This window comes from Macrobrachium rosenbergii, chromosome 42 (assembly GCF_040412425.1).
Source record: "Macrobrachium rosenbergii isolate ZJJX-2024 chromosome 42, ASM4041242v1, whole genome shotgun sequence".
Lineage (NCBI taxonomy): Eukaryota > Metazoa > Arthropoda > Malacostraca > Decapoda > Palaemonidae > Macrobrachium > Macrobrachium rosenbergii.
In genome coordinates this window covers 33,121,615-33,140,935 of record NC_089782.1, presented here as the reverse complement: position 1 = coordinate 33,140,935, position 19,321 = coordinate 33,121,615, and the positions used below count along the sequence as shown (strand labels likewise).

Sequence of the window (19,321 nt, the reverse complement as noted above, 5' to 3'; positions counted from 1 at the left end):
ACTTACATACATATAAAACGTGAATGTGTGTGATTTTTTATGTTCATTGTACCTTAAACTTTCATGTACTATTCCATACTCCCCATTCACCAACCCCAGATCCGCCAAGTTGTTGCTAGCAATTTTTGCAATATTGCTCAAGAATTAAGTCTTATCGAGCAATTAATAAGCGCTTTCAACACACATAAAACCATTCTACCCTTTTCCATCACAGCAACGAATTGCAAATATCAACCGACCAGCAAGAATGAATTTCATAAAGGCATCGTGACCATAACATACTCTGTACTGTCTAATTTCAACATCGACCATCTCTTCAGTTTTGTTTCTGTCTGCGTGTTGATAATGAGATAATCATTTTCATATAGAGTTTATTATTATTATTATTATTATTATTATTATTATTATTATTATTATTATTATTATTATTATTATTCAAAAATACTCATAGTAGCATGAGTCTTACAATGGAGAAACAAATCCACAGTTATGTACTGTTTATGTACATATATTTAAGATAAAATGTACAGTTTTATCTCTAAATATGTGTACATATACATGACTGTGTATTTCTTTCTCCAATATTATTATTATTATATTATTATTATTATTATTATTATTATTATTATTATTATTATTATTATTATTATTATTATTATTATTATTATGCAGAAGATAAACCTCTATTCATAGCAAATAAGCCCAGAAGGGCCACTGACTTGAAATTCAAACTTCCAAAGAATATTATTATTATTATTATTATTATTATTATTATTATTATTATTATTATTATTATTATTATTATTATTATTATTCAGAAGATGAACCTCTGTTCATAGCAAATAAGCCCAGAAGGGCAACTGACTTGAAATTCAAACTTCCAAAGAATATTATTATTATTATTATTATTATTATTATTATTATTATTATTATTATTATTATTATTATTATTATTATTATTCAGTAGATGAACCTCTGTTCGTAGTAAAAAGCCCAAAAGCGCCACTGACTTGAAATTCAGGCTCCAAATAATGAGACGTTCGTCTGAAAGGAGCTAAACAAAAGTTAATGGGAAATGCAGAAAGAAGAGGTAAATTACTGTAAAAGAAAAAAAAAATGGCAAACCTAAGTGTTCATTAAATGATTTTGGTATCTCTCCATCTTTTAAAACTTCGTCTATTACCATCATCATCACCCTCACCATCAACTTCTTCATTTTCTTCTTCTTCTTTCTTCTTCTTCGCGAGAAAGTGGTACAAGAAGCATGTTACCGAGCGCTGTTCAAATTGCAAAATCCTAGATGCTTTAATAATGCACTGAGCGTGCTTGTAACTGAAAACCTAATTACATACGTATCGTCTCAGAGAAGTTAATTTCCACCGTTACGTTCCTAAAGGTCAACAATACGTTTAATTCTTGGTTTTTATTTACCCAAATCTTAAAGAGTTTTTGGGTCCGTGGATAATTTCTCATCAGTGACCCTTTATACTAAAATATCTGACCTCACACTCATTGAATTATTTGAATTATTTGGTCTTTCATTACGGCAATAACTGATGATTTTGTTAATGATATTATTATCCATTCTCATAATAATTTTTTATCAACTGCTAAGATTTTGAAATCTCCTTTTTGGTTCCTTGCTCTTATAACCTTCCTCACTTCAAGAGCCAATTCTGTTGCTTCTTCGTTTATTTTATTTTATTTTCTAAGTCTCAGGTGGATAAAGACATTAATGTTCGTATCAAGTTTTCGAGAATCTTAACTTAGTCAGATGACCCGTGTCAGTCAGAGACAGACAATTGTTTTAACTAGGATGAATAATGGTAATTATATGACTGCAGGCTATAAAAAAATAGGACAATTTGCACAAAATTATATATATTGAATTTAGGATCTACAATAGTTGTGGAATGACAAAGACCTGTGAGCTATTGCACGTACGAAAGATTTGAGAGTAGAAGGGTTTGTCGCAATGGCGTGAAAAAGGATAAAATAGAACAATTATTACCCTTTAATTGTGCTGGGCTCTTTGCAAGGCAGGAAAACAATAAAACGGAAGTGGTAAATAGTTATCGTTTCATACACGTACATACATGCATACATACATACATATCTATCTATCTATTTGTATGTATTTGTATATATATGTATGTGTGTGTGAGCGCGCGTGCGTATGTGTTTGTGTACATAACCCCCAAAGTCGTGGGAATTCCAGAGAGCGTGTGAATGCGCTCCCGCGCGTGCGTATAAGCGCACACGCCCTCCCTCACAAACGTCTAATCGACGTGCAATCCCAACGAGCCGAGTTGCTGACGAATCAGACGAAATCCCTCAAACTGTCACGATCAATCAGCGAATGCCTTACATGGACGTCCATTAATACCGAGTTCGCTTTGATGGAAGGTGTAATTAACTCCTCCGCCGGTAATTTGACGGTGACGGATCGCCTTCGATTAGAGAGCTTACCGGCGTGGGATCGCAGGTAATTACTGTCAATTACAGAAGAGAATCGCAGCCGTGGCGTCTTCGAAGCCCCGTTCACTGGGGCCATCTCTAGACGGCCGTTGGCTCCCTTCCCCTAATGACAGAACAACACAACATCTTGATTGGTCGTACGTGACCGCGGCTGGGTCTGTTACAGCTTGGCCAACAGATGATTGGAAGGGGTGATCCTCTGGGAAAAGAGAGAGAGAGAGAGAGAGAGAGAGAGAGAGAGAGAGAGAGAGAGAGAAGAATATAGGTTTATGTACACTCAAGAAATGTACTGCTATCTCTGGTCTTTGTGGCCTAACTTCCAAATACATCTGACAGGAATATATTTGGGTTAAAGCTTCAAGCTTTGTATTTGGTACTTGTTATTTTTTTTTTCTGTCCGCACTTTTTCTGTCCGACCTCAGATCTTAAAAACTACTGGGGAGGCTAGAGGGCTGCAAATTGGTATGTTGATCACCCACCCTCCAATCATCAAACATACCAAATTGCAGGCCTCTAGCCTCAGTACTATTATTTTTGTTCCTCCAGTTCAAGTTTTGATCTCTCAAACAACTGTGTTTTAATTCTCTCGTTTTTATACTTCATGCTTGCCATTATTACGTATTATTACGTTCTAATCCATGGTTTACATCTCCCTACAAACGAAGCGAAGAAAAACTATTATTTTTTTTCCTCTAGTTTATGTTTTGCTGTCCACTTTTTTTTATTTAAACTCGGTTTTTCATTCTAAAAAACTGTGATTTTAATTCTTTAGTTTTTATACTTCAATTTTGCCATTGTTACGCTCTAATCCAGGTTTATTTCTCACTGCAAACGAAGCTGAGAAAAACTATTATTTTTTTTCCAGTTTATGTTCTGATGTTCTCTCTTTTTTTATTTATTTAAACTATGTTCATCATTCTCAAACAACTGTGATTTTAATTCTTTAGTTTTTATACTTCAGTTTTGCCATTGTTACGCTCCAATCCAGATTTATTTCTCCCTGCAAATGAAGCGAAGAAAAACCATAATATTTTTCCTCCTGCTGTTTTTTTTTTTTTTTTTTTTTTTTTTTTTTTTTAACTCAGGCCAAACATTCTCAAACAACTGTGATTTTAGGTTCGCTCATAATAACAGCCTGTGCAATTGCACGATGACAGACAGACCTCGAGACACAATGCAAATCGAGAGACTTCCTTTCTGCTGTTTTCCAAAAGGACCCACAAAGATGGCCGCCCAAAGATCACGGATGAAGATGTTATCTCGTAATTGGCAGATCACTCGGCTTCCCGCCAGAGATAATTACCGGTGAGGATTTCAAAAAACGACGATGATGACTGTGATGACGGAGACTATTCCCAGGGACGGATTATTTTGCGAGTTTTTAGAAAAGGAAACTTGAGTTTGATGCGGTCTATCATTTGTGTGTTTTTTTTCTCTTTTTTTTTTTTTAATGATAAGACTTGGGTAAAATCAAGCGATTATTAGACAGTGGCTGCATGTGAGAAGGTAGTTAGGTATTCGTACATGAATAAGTGTACATACATGAAGGGTTGCACATAAAGACACACAATATATATATATATATATATATATATATATATATATATATATATATATATATATATATATTATATATATATTATATATATATATATATATATATATATATATATATATATATATTATATATATATATATATATATATATATATATATATATGATTATTATCACTTTTGTACGTGATTCATTTATCACACATTACCACAGGTGAAAAATAAGAAATGGGGTGTAGGTCTGACCGGTTTCGACTTTATTTCAAGCCATTGACGAGAAGGACTGATACAGAGTGTGAAGTCACAAATATATATACTACAAGAACAGTACTGACGAACATACACAGCCGTTATAGGCTCCATATCCCCACTCAGGCCGGTGTCGAGGTAGGGGTGGCCTTTAAAACTCATTTGGCTAAAAATCACAATAGATTCTCAGGGGACATTGCTGATAAACAGACCATACCCCACCTCAGATCCACACCTGACAGGTGTCATGGAGGCGGAGTTTGGAAACTCATTAACATTACTACCCTCGTACTGTGTTTACAAATATGATAATCCTATTTTCATATATCTTTACTGCCTACCTTAAAGTTTAAACAATTTACAAATTTCTTTTGATATTAAAGGATCAAGTTTATACATCCCTTGACTGATATTCATATTATGGTTGTAACTTTCTTTTATGAAGCTAGATTCAATGATGTTCCTTTCTAGCTTCATAAAAGAAAGTTACAACCATAATATGAATATCAGTCAAGGGATGTATAAACTTGATCCTTTAATATCAAAAGAAATTTGTAAATTGTTTAAACTTTAAGGTAGGCAGTAGAGATATATGAAAAATAGGATTATCATATTTGTAAACACAGTAACGAGGGTAGTAATGTTAATGAGTTTCCAAACCCGCCTCCATGACACCTGTCAGTGTGGATCTGAGGTGGGGTATGGTCTGTTTATCAGCAATGTCCCCTGAGAGTCTATTGTGATTTTTAGCCAAATGAGTTTTAAAGGCCACCCCTACCTCGACACCGGCCTGAGTGGGGATATGGAGCCTATAACGGTTGTGTATGTTCGTCAGTACTGTTCTTGTAGTATATATATTTGTGACTTCTCACACTCTGTATCAGTCCTTCGTCAATGGCTTGAAATAAAGTCGAAAACCGGTCAGGACCTACACCCCTGTTTCTTATTTTTCACCTGTGGTAATGTGTGATATATATATATATATATATATATATATATATATATATATATATATATATATATATATATATATATATATATATATATATATATATATATATATTTATATATATATATATATATATATATATATATATATATATATATATATATATATATATATATATATATATATATATATATATATATATATATATATAAATATATATATATATATATATATATATATATATATATATATATATATATATATATATATATATCGTAAAGCGAAATGAGAAGACAGATTATGTGAGTCAGTGGGTTACAGTGGATTAAACAAAAAATAACAAATTAAAACCGCCAAGATCAATCTCAAGTACACGAGAGATGAAATCGAGAAACTTCAAGGAAAAATGGCTAAAAAAAAACAATACATATGTAAATAAACCAATAGGCCTAGGGAGTAGCCTAGGCTGTCGCGGTTAGTGGAACGTTCACCATTACATCCAGCTGTTAAGGTAGGCCACATGGCTCCCGTCTGCTGGCTGCTATAGGCCTATTCCGAACGAGTCTCCGTAGCCCTCGGCTGTAGTCCTAAGACTCTGTTCGTCATGAGGCAAGGTCGGCCACTTCGGCTTGACCTCGTTCTCCCGGCTCAGTCCGATTATCTTTCGGCGGATGGAAGGCCCTCTTTCAAGACCATTTATCCAAAATAATCTTAGAATGACCTTGACTCCATACTGCCCTAAAATGGAAAACTGCAGTACCTGCAAAATTTTCGAAATTGAGATATGCTACCTATTGGGCTCGTGAAACACTAATACGCAAGTTACTGCAGTTTCAGAATGATTCTTCGGTGCTTTATTTAGGGGGGTCACATCTGCAGTATCTGCAAAATCAGTAATAAGGCAGTATCTGCCAATTTTCTCAGTTTTGTATTTTTACAGATACTGCAGTCTTCCTAGCTTCAAATAAATGTGTATTTCCACTGAGTATTGCTCGGCTTTCAAGATTATCCTTAAGTCCATTATTATAAGAATCAGTGTCCATAAAAGATTAACCCCATGTGAAGCTAAGGAAACACATTCGAAATGGTTCAAGTTTTCATCTGCTCATGAAAACTATTTGATCCCTTTGCACCATATTCCAGACTGGTCATGAGCCGCTTGATCAGGTACTTTTCCAATTTTACTTTCTCCCGAGTCTTAATAAGAGAAGTTAAGTGTATTTTCAACTCGCTAAGCGAGAGAGTAAAAACATTTTTCTCGTATTGTCGGTGCAAGTGGATATCTTTCGAGAATCTTCATTCTTGAAGACACATTTGACGTTTTTATTATGACATAAAAAACCATAAAATGTTTATTTTTTCTTCATTCTTCTCTTTCCTAACATCCAGGGTCCAGAGAGGAATCCGGGTAACGTCATACTTGATCATAAATGAAAAAACGTGAAAGTGAAATCTAACATTTGAATGTCAAGCAGTGTCATCTCGACGAAGAATATCAAGGGCGGAAAACCTCTTTGCGATATTGGTTATTTCTTCTTTGTTCCTAATGGAAAGGTTACGTGTTTTCGTGGGCAACGATTATCTTGAAATCCCAACAGCGTTCAGTGAAATTATACGGTTTCTTCAAAGCTCTGAACTCCCGGATGCTTTTACCACGTCACGGTTAAAATCACTGTGAAGTTAAATTATCTAAAAAAAAAATTTCAAAATTTAAGTTGAAATGAAAATAAATTTCAAAATTGAAGTTGAAATGAAATATATCATAATTTATCAAACTAGAGAAGCCTCGCAAAGTAGCTCACTCGAACGCAAAGATGAATGAATAAACACAGACTAATATCATAATTAGGTAATTAACTAATTAATTATCAATATGAATTACCAGATGTTAAAAAAACCTAGATTCACAACCATCCCAAAATCATTTCAGCTCCTCATTTGCCTACAGAAATTCGCTCCAGCAAATTTAAGAGAACCCACGTTTCAATTTTTTAATAACTCACGAAGAGAGAGATTAGGAAACGAAAAATAATCACACAATCTCCTTCCAACCTTACCGAACTCGGTGGGTCTGCAGACTGGTTATATAGAAATAGTTAAGCTCAGTGAAATTGGACTGAAACAATGTTGCGTCATAGCATGCAATGCACAATAGTTTTCATCTCTTGACAGGTAAAGTATGTAATGGTGTTTAGTGAGGAAATCAGCTGTTGTTCGACAGGCCATGGAGGGTGATTTGGGTCTCTCTCTCTCTCTCTCTCTCTCTCTCTCTCTCTCTCTCTCTCTCTCTCTCGTGTACACTATGGCTTCAAGATTTTTTTCCTTGAAGTAAAAAATTAATCAATAATTCTTATCGAGCATCTCATCTTTCGTTCTTTCTAGTTCTGATGATGATTTTACCACTCCCTCCCTCTCTCTCTCTCTCTCTCTCTCTCTCTCTCTCTCTTTCACACCAAACTCTGCAGTCGTCTACCTACAACTTCATCTCTCTTTATAGCTCTGATCTAGTTCTGATTAAAATTTTAACTCTCTCTCTCTCTCTCTCTCTCTCTCTCTCTCTCTCTCTCTCTCTCTCTCTCTCACACCAAACTCTGCAGTCGTCTACCTACAACTTCATCTCTCTTTATAGTTCTGATCTAGTTCTGATTAAAATTTTAACTCTCTCTCTCTCTCTCTCTCTCTCTCTCTCTCTCTCTCTCTCTCTCTCTCTCTCTCTCTCTCTCTCTCTCTTACACACCAAACTCTGCAGTCGTCTACCTACAACTTCATCTCTCTTTATAGTTCTGATCTAGTTCTGATTAAAATTTTAACTCTCTCTCTCTTCTCTCTCTCTCTCTCTCTCTCTCTCTCTCTCTCTCTCTCTCTCTCTTACACACACAGTTTCCAAACTCTGCAATCGTCTACCTACAACTTCATCTCTCTTTATAGTTCTGATCTAGTTCTGATTAAAATTTTAACTCTCTCTCTCTCTCTCTCTCTCTCTCTCTCTCTCTCTCTCTCTCTCTCTCTTACACACACAGTTTCCAAACTCTGCACTCGTCTACCTACAACACGTTTTGCTCTAAACTTCCGCTTATCTCCATCTCCACGTTGGACGAATTTCCTTAACATCACTTTCATTTTCGCTCGCAAACGTTCGGTGCCAACGTCAGGTCATCTCAGACCACTTTATTTTTCTTCTTTTTTCCTTTTTTTTTTTCTAGGAGCAGCAGCCAGCCGCACTTTCGTAATGGTTTCTTAATATATGTACCAGACGAGGAAACGTAAGGAGATGGTAGGAAGTAAGGTCGAGGAAACGTAGCTATTTTTAAGTATTTTTTTTATGATAGATTTTGGAAATTGTAATTGAAGTAAGTTAGTTTTTTTTTATATGATAGGTTTTGGAAATTGTAATAATAGTAAGTCAGTTTTATGAATATATATAAATACATCTTTATATTCTGTATATCTATATATAGACCTATATTTATGCACACACATATACGCATATATACAGTGCATATATAGTAGATAGATAGATAGATAGATATATATGTATATATAAACACATTATATATATATATATATATATATATATATATATATATATATATATATATATATATATATATATATATATATATATATATATATATATAGATATATATATATATATATATATATATATAGAGAGAGAGAGAGAGAGAGAGAGAGAGAGAGAGAGAGAGAGAGAGAGAGAGAGAGAGAAAGAAAAGGTTAAGTTCCTCTGTCCCCTTCCACCTCAAGGATACCACAAAAGAGAGTCCAGTCCAAGGCTTAGCAAATCAAAGGATTATTCGCAGGAGACCCAAAGGTTGTGCTGATTAGCTGATCGGCTGGTAAATCCAATTGATTGGTTAGGGGCAGAGTCGGCGAGAGAGAGAGAGAGAGAGAGAGAGAGAGAGAGAGAGAGAGAGAGAGAGAGAGAGAGAATTTCTTGCAATTTTGGTTTTTTATCTGATTCACGAATGCGGTGAAGAAACTTTTTTTTTTTTTACGAGTTTACCTTGCCCAAAAAAAAACTTTTTTTCCCTGTTTCTCGTGTGATTTTTTTTTCCACAAGAATTTGGTTCATTCCTTGTTCTAGATGCAGGAGAAAAAGGAATTTTTTTTATATTATTATTGTCACTAATAATAATAATAATAATAATAATAATAATAATAATAATAATAATAATAATAATAATAACAGTAATAATATCATTAACAAATTGCATCACCTAATTGAGTTATTTATAACTAAATATTATCTTTAAGGTATGTAGGAATAATAATAATAATAATAATAATAATAATAATAATAATAATAATAATAATAATAATAATAATAATAATAATAATAATAATAATATTGCAATGCATCCCCTTATCGAAATACTTTCTGCAAATTCTTATTTCTAAATTTATTTAGAAACATCGTCACTTATAATAATAATAATAATAATAATAATAATAATAATAATAATAATAATAATAACTAGTGCATCGCCCTGTCGAATTATATTCTATAAATACTCGTTTTTAGATTTAACTATAAGCATTGAAAACTGTCATTAAGTTCCTTTGAAGTTTTGTTTATTTAATTTCCCATTTTTTATGTTAGTAAGATATTCGTGGAAGCTCATAATTGATTATATTTATGCACAAAAAAACTCATATTCAAATGTAAAGAATAAAATGCATAAACTTAAAACATTTAATTTAATCTTTTCTTGAATCAGTATTCTTCACTTTGCGAAAAAATCTGTAATATTCGAAGTTTTTTCTTCTACTCAAAAGAAAAAATACTAAGACCGCTCTTAGGATATTTCGGCTTTCTGTTTCCCGTCTTTGATATTACTTAACTGCCAAAGTGTCAATTTCGCAATTTAAGATTTCTCACGGTGCTGTATCACAGCAGTCATCTTGAGCTTGCAGTTCATTTTCGCTGAGATCCCTAATCTCCTCCGTCCCCCCCCCCACTCTCTCTCTCTCTCTCTCTCTCATGCACTCACACACACATATTTTCCATATATCTCTCATGTCAGATAAAGAAATATTACTCATTTTTCATTTAACTAGACTCTTTCTGAATACATTCTGCAGTTTCTCTCTCTCTCTCTCTCTCTCTCTCTCTCTCTCTCTCTCTCTCTCCTTCTCAAGCACACACACACACATATATCTCTTATTCTCTCCAAGCAGAAATTATAACTCATTTCTCATTTAACTGATCTCTTTCTAAATACAATCTGCACCCTATTTCTACTCTCTCTCTCTCTCTCTCTCTCTCTCTCTCTCTCTCTCTCTCTCTCTCTCTCTCTCTCTCTCTCACACACACATTTTTTGTCTCTCATTTTCTCCAAGCATTTCTCATCTAACTAATCTCTTTCTAAATTCAATCCGCATCTTATTTCTCTCTCTCTCTCTCTCTCTCTCTCTCTCTCTCTCTCTCTCTCTCTCTCTCTCTCTCGCACCACCTGTCACGAACGCATGCAAGCAGCCACGGGTTTCGGTAGCGGCAGCCATCTTCCCAATGATAGATCATGGAAATTTAACCACAACCCCCCATCCTTTTCCCTGAAGCAGCAAGACTTCTGCCTTCTGCCTTTCGACATTCCCTAATCATATTTCTAGATAGCCGGTATTAGGCTCCTCGGAAGAATTTCTCTCGTTCTCCGCATCAAACGGTACACGATGTATCGTGACATCCTGTGATTATCGCGTTGCGATATCCACGGGGTATCTTGTCTATCCGAGTGTACGTTTGATTCCCCCGCCCCTCTTCGCAGGATGCCCTCCTCAGTGGCTGCTGCAGTCTGGTTTCAGCTACGATCTCGTCCACTTCAAAAATCAGGGTTTTTTTTTTTTTGTGTTTTGTTTCCATCGGAGATTTCCGAAGGTCAAGGGAGGAAGGATCATCTTCTTCTTCTTCTTCTCCCTCTCTTTTCGTTGGCTCTCCTTGGCCTTATTCCTTCGTCTAAGTCTTTCTATTTCTGTTTACTTTCCAATGAAGAAGCCATTGAACTGATAACCTAATGAGTCTGTCTGGTGTGTGCTGGTTCCTAAGGGGTGGGAGGATGCCTATGAATAATTAAAATTAAAGCAATATATATTTTCATATACGCATGTTATTTTTCCTGAAAAAATAAAATATAAAATAGAATAAATATAATAATAATAATAATAATAATAATAATAATAATAATAATAATAATAATAATAATAATAATAATAATAATAATAATAATAATAATTATTATTATTATTATTATTATTATTATTATTATTATTATTATTATTATTATTATTATTATTATTATTATTATTATTATTATTATTTATTCTATTTTATTTTATTTTTTTGCAAAAAATCACTTGCGTATATAAAAATATATTTTTCTTCAATTTATTTTTTTATTTCAGTAATTCAGAGAGTGCGAGAACTGACTGCTGATTTGAAAGGGGTGCAAACATTGAAAAAGGTTAAGAACCACTGAACTAGAGGGTTGTGAACACCTTGGAAGGGAAAATGGGTATGTTAACCCCAAAAGGAGTCATCAATATTTCCTTCAAAGACTGGATGATTGCAAGAGTCCGGGAAACGGGGAAAAAAAGAAGAGAATTCCAGGAATGCAGTGGACAGAAATAAACTGTCAGTGAACTCTGCTGTAACAGAAATACTGCACGTCACGCATAAAGATATTTTAATAAATCCAGCCAGTACGATCGATTTTCAGGCTCAGAGGGGAAATCCATTATTCTTCTTCTCAAAAAATTAAGAAAGAAAGTATAACAAAAAGAGAAATCAAAGAGAGAAAGAATCTTCTAAAAAATGTAGATAGAAAACATGATAAAGAAAAAAAAAGGATAAAATCTCATCTTCTCAAAAAATGAGAAACATATCACAACGTAAAAGAAAAAAAAGATGATAACATAAATTCAAGACACTATATTAAAATTCGTGTAAAACTGAAATTGACCTTTCAAGGAAATTTCTATCAACAAACTTACAAAGCTGCTTCGCAAGTTCGTATTGTCAATGTAAGCATCCAGCTTTCCAGTGAATTCTTCCTACGAAGCGAGACTCTGAAGATTGTTGGTTTAGCTTATCACATGTTGAATTTTTGTAAACTTAAGTTGAATCACAGAATCACGGAATCACAGAATCACAGTGAAGATAAATTATTGTATTCCAAAAGAAATGACCGGAAAGTTACAGATATTATTACCCTACTCAACACGAATCCAATCAGGAATTTTTTTTTTCTTTTGCTTTTCCGAAAATAAAAATCACCAGTGAGGCTTGGGAAAGACATTATGGGTGTGTGTGTGTGTGTGTGTGTGTGTGTGTGTGTGTGTGTGTGTTCTTCTGCAGGTCCTAATGAGGCCTGAGAAATTCGACATGAAAATAAACACGATAAAAATTATTCGTTTCTTCTCACGAGAATGGAATTACTTATAACATGGTATGCGGAGGCCACAACATTTCAGTATTTCGAAAGTAGATCTGACAGCACTTACTACTCAAATGATATTATGTGAATACCGCCCATACTGATTATAACTATACTATGCGATACATCAGTATCACATAGCTTGAGAGAGATGCATTGCTATCAGTTCAACGTACGCGAATTTTAATAATAAAATTCGTTACCATTAGCTAAATTCTATGCTTATATGCAATACGTGTCTCAATTCATTTTCTAGCTCTCCTAGCATCTTGCCATGAAACCTATTATATGTGTGTGTGTATGTATATATATATATATATATATATATATATATATATATATATATATATATATATATATATATATATATATATATATATATATATATATATATATATAAGCTCTTGAGATCGAATGATACTAACTAGCTAATTACCCATTTTGACATTTCTTTGCTGAAGACATCGAAGTTCCTACAAAACGCTTTTGAAAGTATTTTCTCAAAAACAGCTCAACGAAGGAGCTGCAAAGGATTTTCCAAAAAACTGACAAAAATTCTTAGCAGAATTATCAAAGTGAAATTTCCTATATCATGTCGACTTTATCCTGAATATATTAGTTTTGAATACTTTTATTTATAGTAGAGTTTACCCGTTATTTACATGATGGTTGATAACAATAATCTTTTTAATCATTAACGATAGTATTAGGAAGCTAAAAATGAGATTCTATACGAAACAATCTTGCCGAAAGTATATCAGCATTCCTTGTCCGTATTTTGTCACTATTCTTATTTATCATCCTCATTATATTTTCAAGCTTGCTCGAAACGTCACGTTAAAAAACTATTATTGATAAATCTGGGTCAATTTTTTATTCATAAGTAAAAAGTAAAAAAAAAATATAAAAAGTATGGAAATTGAAAAAATACATTTGATAAAAAAGATAGGGCTCTTACCTTGTGATAAGTATCCGAAGCTGCGTTGAAATCCCCGGTAGGTCCTTTTTTAACAGATGAAAATAAAATATCACGGTTATGTTTCAGTAGTTCACATATAGAGAGCACTTTCGATTTTTCTTGGGATTGTGTTAAATCCAAAATCCTTCTCGTGTAAATATTCTCAGTAAGAACTAGTTTTTTTTATTGAATATTTAATTCTCTATGGTTCACATTAGTCCAGTTTCTGAGGACAGAAATTTAAAAAGGTATTTTCAGGTTCCTGTGTATCATACGACATAAAAGAATTATACTTCAGCGATGGTTTAATGATAACATTAAGAGACATGAGATAAGCTATATAAAACAAATGAACTGATCTAAGCGTAAAACCGACAATGAAATATAATATAAATCAAGTATAAAAAAGGCAGAAAAACGAGTTTCTCAAACAAACAGCGTTTATCCAGTGGAATATAATAAGCGGCAACAAGAGCGGAGCTCCTGAGCAACAAACGAGAGCCTCCTGAAAACCACACAAACACATGTACACACACACACACATACGCACGCACACACACGCGCGCGCGAGCACTCACTCTCACTCTCGGTAAAACGACGAGTTCGCCGGTGTTGCCTGCGAGGCGGTCGAAGAGTGAGTAGTACCCAAAACCAGCGATCTCAGACGCGCGAGTCCAGTTGCTGCACAACCGCCATCTTGCCACTCCCCCTTCCCCCTCTCCCAGACCCGAAAGCTCCCTCCTCCTCCCTCCCAACCCTCTCCACTTTCACTCTTTCTGACCGAGCGTTCGCACTACTTTACCTCCCCGCTACTCCATTTAGGCAAGGTCAGGTACACCCCCAATCCGCTTGCTGGGTATAGCTAGCTCAGGCCCCGTCCTCCAGAGAGGAAGAACCCACCCCGTGACACCCACTACCTCAAATATGTCGGGAGGGAGGGGGGTGGAGTGGAATGGGGAGAACAGGTGACCCTCCATCACTCTAAGGCAAGCCATTGATTTCAAGTGTTCAAGCCCTCTAGCAATCACGATGTACCAGTCAGAGGACCTACTGGTAATTCCATAATCTTTCTCATACAATCTCGCTTGATCATTAGTCACAATGATATAATATCTAATCACTCACTTTCAGGGACCCTGAGAGATTGAGTTACAGAGCTGCAGATAACACCCGTGACAAAAGCAGCGATGAATGTAGTCTCAGAACAGGTCTGAAATCCCTCTACAGATCGGATGAAAGAACAATTTATTATTATTGTTCAGACGATTAACCCTATTCGTACGGAACAGGCCCACCACAGGGGCCATTGACTTGAAATTCAAGTTTCCAAAGAATATTATGGTGTTCATTAGGAAGAAGTAAGAGGAGGTAAAGAGAAATATATAAATAAGAGATCCCACTTATTAAAAAAGAAAAAGTTAATTAATAAATGAATGAAAATGTATTAAAATGCAAGGAGAATAGTATTAGGGTAGTAATGCATTGTATCTTCGCTTGAACTTCTGAAGTTCCAATTGCAAGACATCCTCTGGATTATTATTATTATTATTATTATTATTATTATTATTATTATTATTATTATTATTATTATTATTATTATTATTATTATGTAGCATGAATGAAATATTTTGTAGGAATCTCTGAATTGGAATTTCTTTGAAAATTGTGATGAATTACCTCCTGAAAATCTTTGAAGAGGTTTGTTAATGTTAAGTTTTAGGTATATATATATATATATATATATATATATATATATATATATATATATATATATATATATATATATATATATATATATATATATATATATGTGTGTGTGTGTGTGTGTGTGTGTGTTTAGCAGATCAACATATACCAAAAGAGCCTTCGAATATAAAAAAAAAATGTTCCCAAATGTAGAAAAAAAAAATTAGAAATATGTTCTTTTTTTATCTATACTCAAACCAAAAACCAGCTAAGAAGGAACGAGTTTTTATCCTCTCGCCTTAACAATGAGAATTAACCGAGATCGCACTTATTTGAACCGGATGTATTGTAACAGGTACCCTGGGGTTACATGTATACATATGATAATAATAATAATAATAATAATAATAATAATAATAATAATAATAATGAGGATGACGATGATAATGAAATTATTATTATTATTATTATTATTATTATTATTATTATTATTATTATTATTATTATTATTATTATTTTTGACGTAGTAAGATGACCTATTATTTTTATTATCCTCACATTTTATTGTGTCAAAGTATTTTGCAACCGTAATAAAATGCGTTCAGTATTAAAAGAACGAATTTAAGTTTAATTACAAGGTAATTTTAACGTATAATATCTAATCCTTCTGAAAATACAGATGAAACAATTAATTACATTTCATGAGATATATAACAATGTGAAGGTGAAAATATATGAATGTTCCAACAAAATACTTTTATTGTTTTTATGGTGTGCGTATGTATGCGTTTGTGTGTGTGTGTGTGTGTGTGTGTGAGAGAGAGAGAGAGAGAGAGAGAGAGAATAAAATCTACGGATATTTTGCAGCAACTATGGAGGAATTTCATTGAAAAATCACAAATGCAGGTGTAACTCATCTTTTATGGTTACACAGCGTCCAGAGGTCCATGCCAGGCTTCCTAATCCCCCTTCACACCTAACCAATTTTACGGAAATTGCATGAGCTGGCATAAGGCCTGCTTAATCCATATCAGCCACCAATGGTGTAACAGCCATATATTAACTGTTCCCAGGTAGATCAGATTAGTGCATTATTGTGTCATTGTCAGCAATTTTCACGTCTTTATATATATATATATATATATATATATATATATATATATATATATATATATATATATATATATATATATATATATATATATATATATAAATTATGCATATATATATGTATAATTTATATATATATATATATACATATATATATATATATATATATATATATATATATACATATATACATGATTCGTCCCGTAGGAAGGCAAAGAACATGATAAGGTACATTACTGCTAGTTACAAGTTATTATAATCCATACTTTCTTTCATACGTGTTCCAAATTCACAGATCTCATTTCAGTATCAATTTTTCCCTTTAATGTAAACTTGAACGAGAAAAGATGACGTAAGAAAAGCAAACAAAATAAAACTAACAAAAGCTAATCTAACTGCCTGAAGTTATAAAAAAAAATGTCCCATTTAGCATAGGAAACCCTCCTGTATTTCATTTCTCAAATGTAACATTCTGAACTGGTTACAAAGCATGGCGTGAGTAGATCGTCTGAGAAAAGAAAATAAGAGTATTCGTGAGAAATTGAGTCTCATCTAATTTAAATACCTGAGGCTCAGCAGACTGGGACCTCCCTCAGATATCCCTTTCTGTGTTCAAAGAAGGGAGTCGGATTATCTTCTCAAAATGGCTTTCCCAAAGTTTTCTCTCGTGAAAAGGGAGCAGTTACAGTGAAAGGGAAGACATGGCTTATCTTTAATTGTTCCGCGTGGTTCTTGGTCAGTGTAGATATGAAATTCTTATGACGGGAAGAATGGAACACAAGTGATAGTTAATCCTATTATTATTATTATTATTATTATTATTATTATTATTATTATTATTATTATTATTATTATTATTATTATTATTATTATCATCATAAATAAAAAAATATTAATTTCAGTATGCAATTATCGTAGAAAAAACATGAAAAGTTTATATGCAGAAAGGTATAAATCAGGGACGTCATTTTGGAAAGGCTATGGCACAGCTTAATGTTCGGGAATAATGGCTATATGGGCGTGACCTGGTGTAAGATATATAAATGTATCACATGAAAGAATCAAGCTGCCATAAACAGCAAAATAGAGAGAGAGAGAGAGAGAGAGAGAGAGAGATTAACAAATGAGAAGACGTAGGACCAAAGGAGGTGGATAAAAAAAATGGAAAAAGTTGAAAAAGATAAAAAGATGTAAAGAAGAAGCAAAAAAGATATGAAATGATGTATTATGACACAGCTAATTAAAAAAGTATGTTATGATAAAATTTAACTCAAGAATAGACGATACCAGTTCTTTATAGCATAAGTAAAGCTAAACTACATGGAAAGCGGAATTGATAAGGACATAAATATCAAACTTTTTTGATAAATGTAAATTTATCAGTCTATAATGCACGATAGCTTGAAATATGATGACAAAAATATCAATTAGTATCGCATCTTCACTTTGATATATTGCTTTCTCCCAGCACAAGTAGAAAATGGCGTCGGATATGTGTACAATCAGAGGTTTTAATAAATATATCGCTTTTAATTCTTACGCTTCATATATATTTTCGCGGTGCACTGTAGGTATTACTCAAGGTTCTTTGCAGCGTCCCTTCGGCCCCTAGCTGCAGCCCCTTTCATTCCTTTTACTGTCCCTCCGTTCATATTCCCTTTCTTCCATCTTACTTTCCTCAACCCTCTCCTACAATTGTTTCTAAGTGCAACTGCTTTGAGGTTTTCCTCCTGTTACACCTTCCAAACCTCCTTTTCTCTCAGTTTTCCTTTGAGCGCTGCATGACCTCATAAGTCCCAGCGCCTAGTCTTTGGCCTGAAACTTATATATTCTAATCTGTATAATATTTGCGCTGCATGACCTCATAAGTCCCAGCGCTTGGTCTTTGGCCTGAAACTTATATATTCTAATTCTATATAATATTTTACAATATCAGTTTCCAAAGATGGCTACTTCATACACAATCAGGAATAAAAAAGAAATATATTAGAATTATGTACCCTGACTCAGTAATACACCAGTGGTGAAGATGGTAGCGCGTATGACTTGCACTCGCAATTCGTGTGTTGCAAATTCAATAATATATATATTTCCGATCACGTAAAATATATTTCCAACGTCTTCCTCATCAGAGCCGCGCTGACTCATCCTATTACGTAACGGAAAATATATAAATTTCTTCGCGCAAGCGTTTCCTGGGAATAAGAAACAATGGAAGTAAGAAATGCACAGAAGTTTCTGTTCAGTGTGTAATCTAGGCCACTGAAAATAGATCTATCTTCCCGTGGTCTCGGTATAATGCTGTGTGAGCCGCGGCCCATGAAACTGTAACCACGGGGCGGTGGTGGCCTATCTTATATCGTTGCCAGAAGCACGATTATGGTTAACTTTAACCTTAAATAAAGTCAAAACCACTGAGGCTAGAGGGCTGTAATTTGGTATGTCTGATGATTGGAGGGTTGATGACCAACACACCAATTTGCAGCCCTCTAGCCTCAGTAGTTTTTAAGATCTGAGAGCGGACAGAAAAAAGTGCGGACAGAAATAGTGCGGACAGAATAAAGTGCGGACAGGAAAAGTGTGGACAAGTCCGGACAAAATAAAATTCGGACGGACAGACCAAGCCGGCACAATAGTTTTCTTTTACAGAGAACTAAAAATGTACAGAAAATGGGGATTGGGTTTTAAGCCAAGGCTTCAATTAGGTGTGCTTTTTGGTCGTATATTGTGATGACAATCTATGGTAGGGATCTGAGTGTGTCTGTGCGCGTGTACTGAATCTGTGTATGTGTACCGAATCAGTAGCTGAGAGGGGTATTTCTGGGGGCACTCTCTAGAGATGATATCGCATAATTGGTGGTTCGTGCCCACGTATGTGTCTCATCT

The 19,321-nt window shown here is 34.0% G+C and overlaps 1 protein-coding gene across 1 annotated transcript in view; it reads right to left on the bottom strand.

Annotated features, from left to right (window-relative positions):
* LOC136828196 (uncharacterized) overlaps positions 1 to 14,603 on the bottom strand; it is a 221,643-nt gene extending 207,040 nt beyond the window's left edge. The window contains exons 1-2 of the mRNA XM_067086041.1: positions 14,218 to 14,603; positions 13,640 to 13,865 (exon numbers count right to left, since the gene is read on the bottom strand). The gene's annotated coding sequence lies outside the window, so the exon portion shown is untranslated. The remainder of the gene's footprint in view (positions 1 to 13,639; positions 13,866 to 14,217) is intronic.
* Positions 14,604 to 19,321: the final 4,718 nt, after the last annotated feature.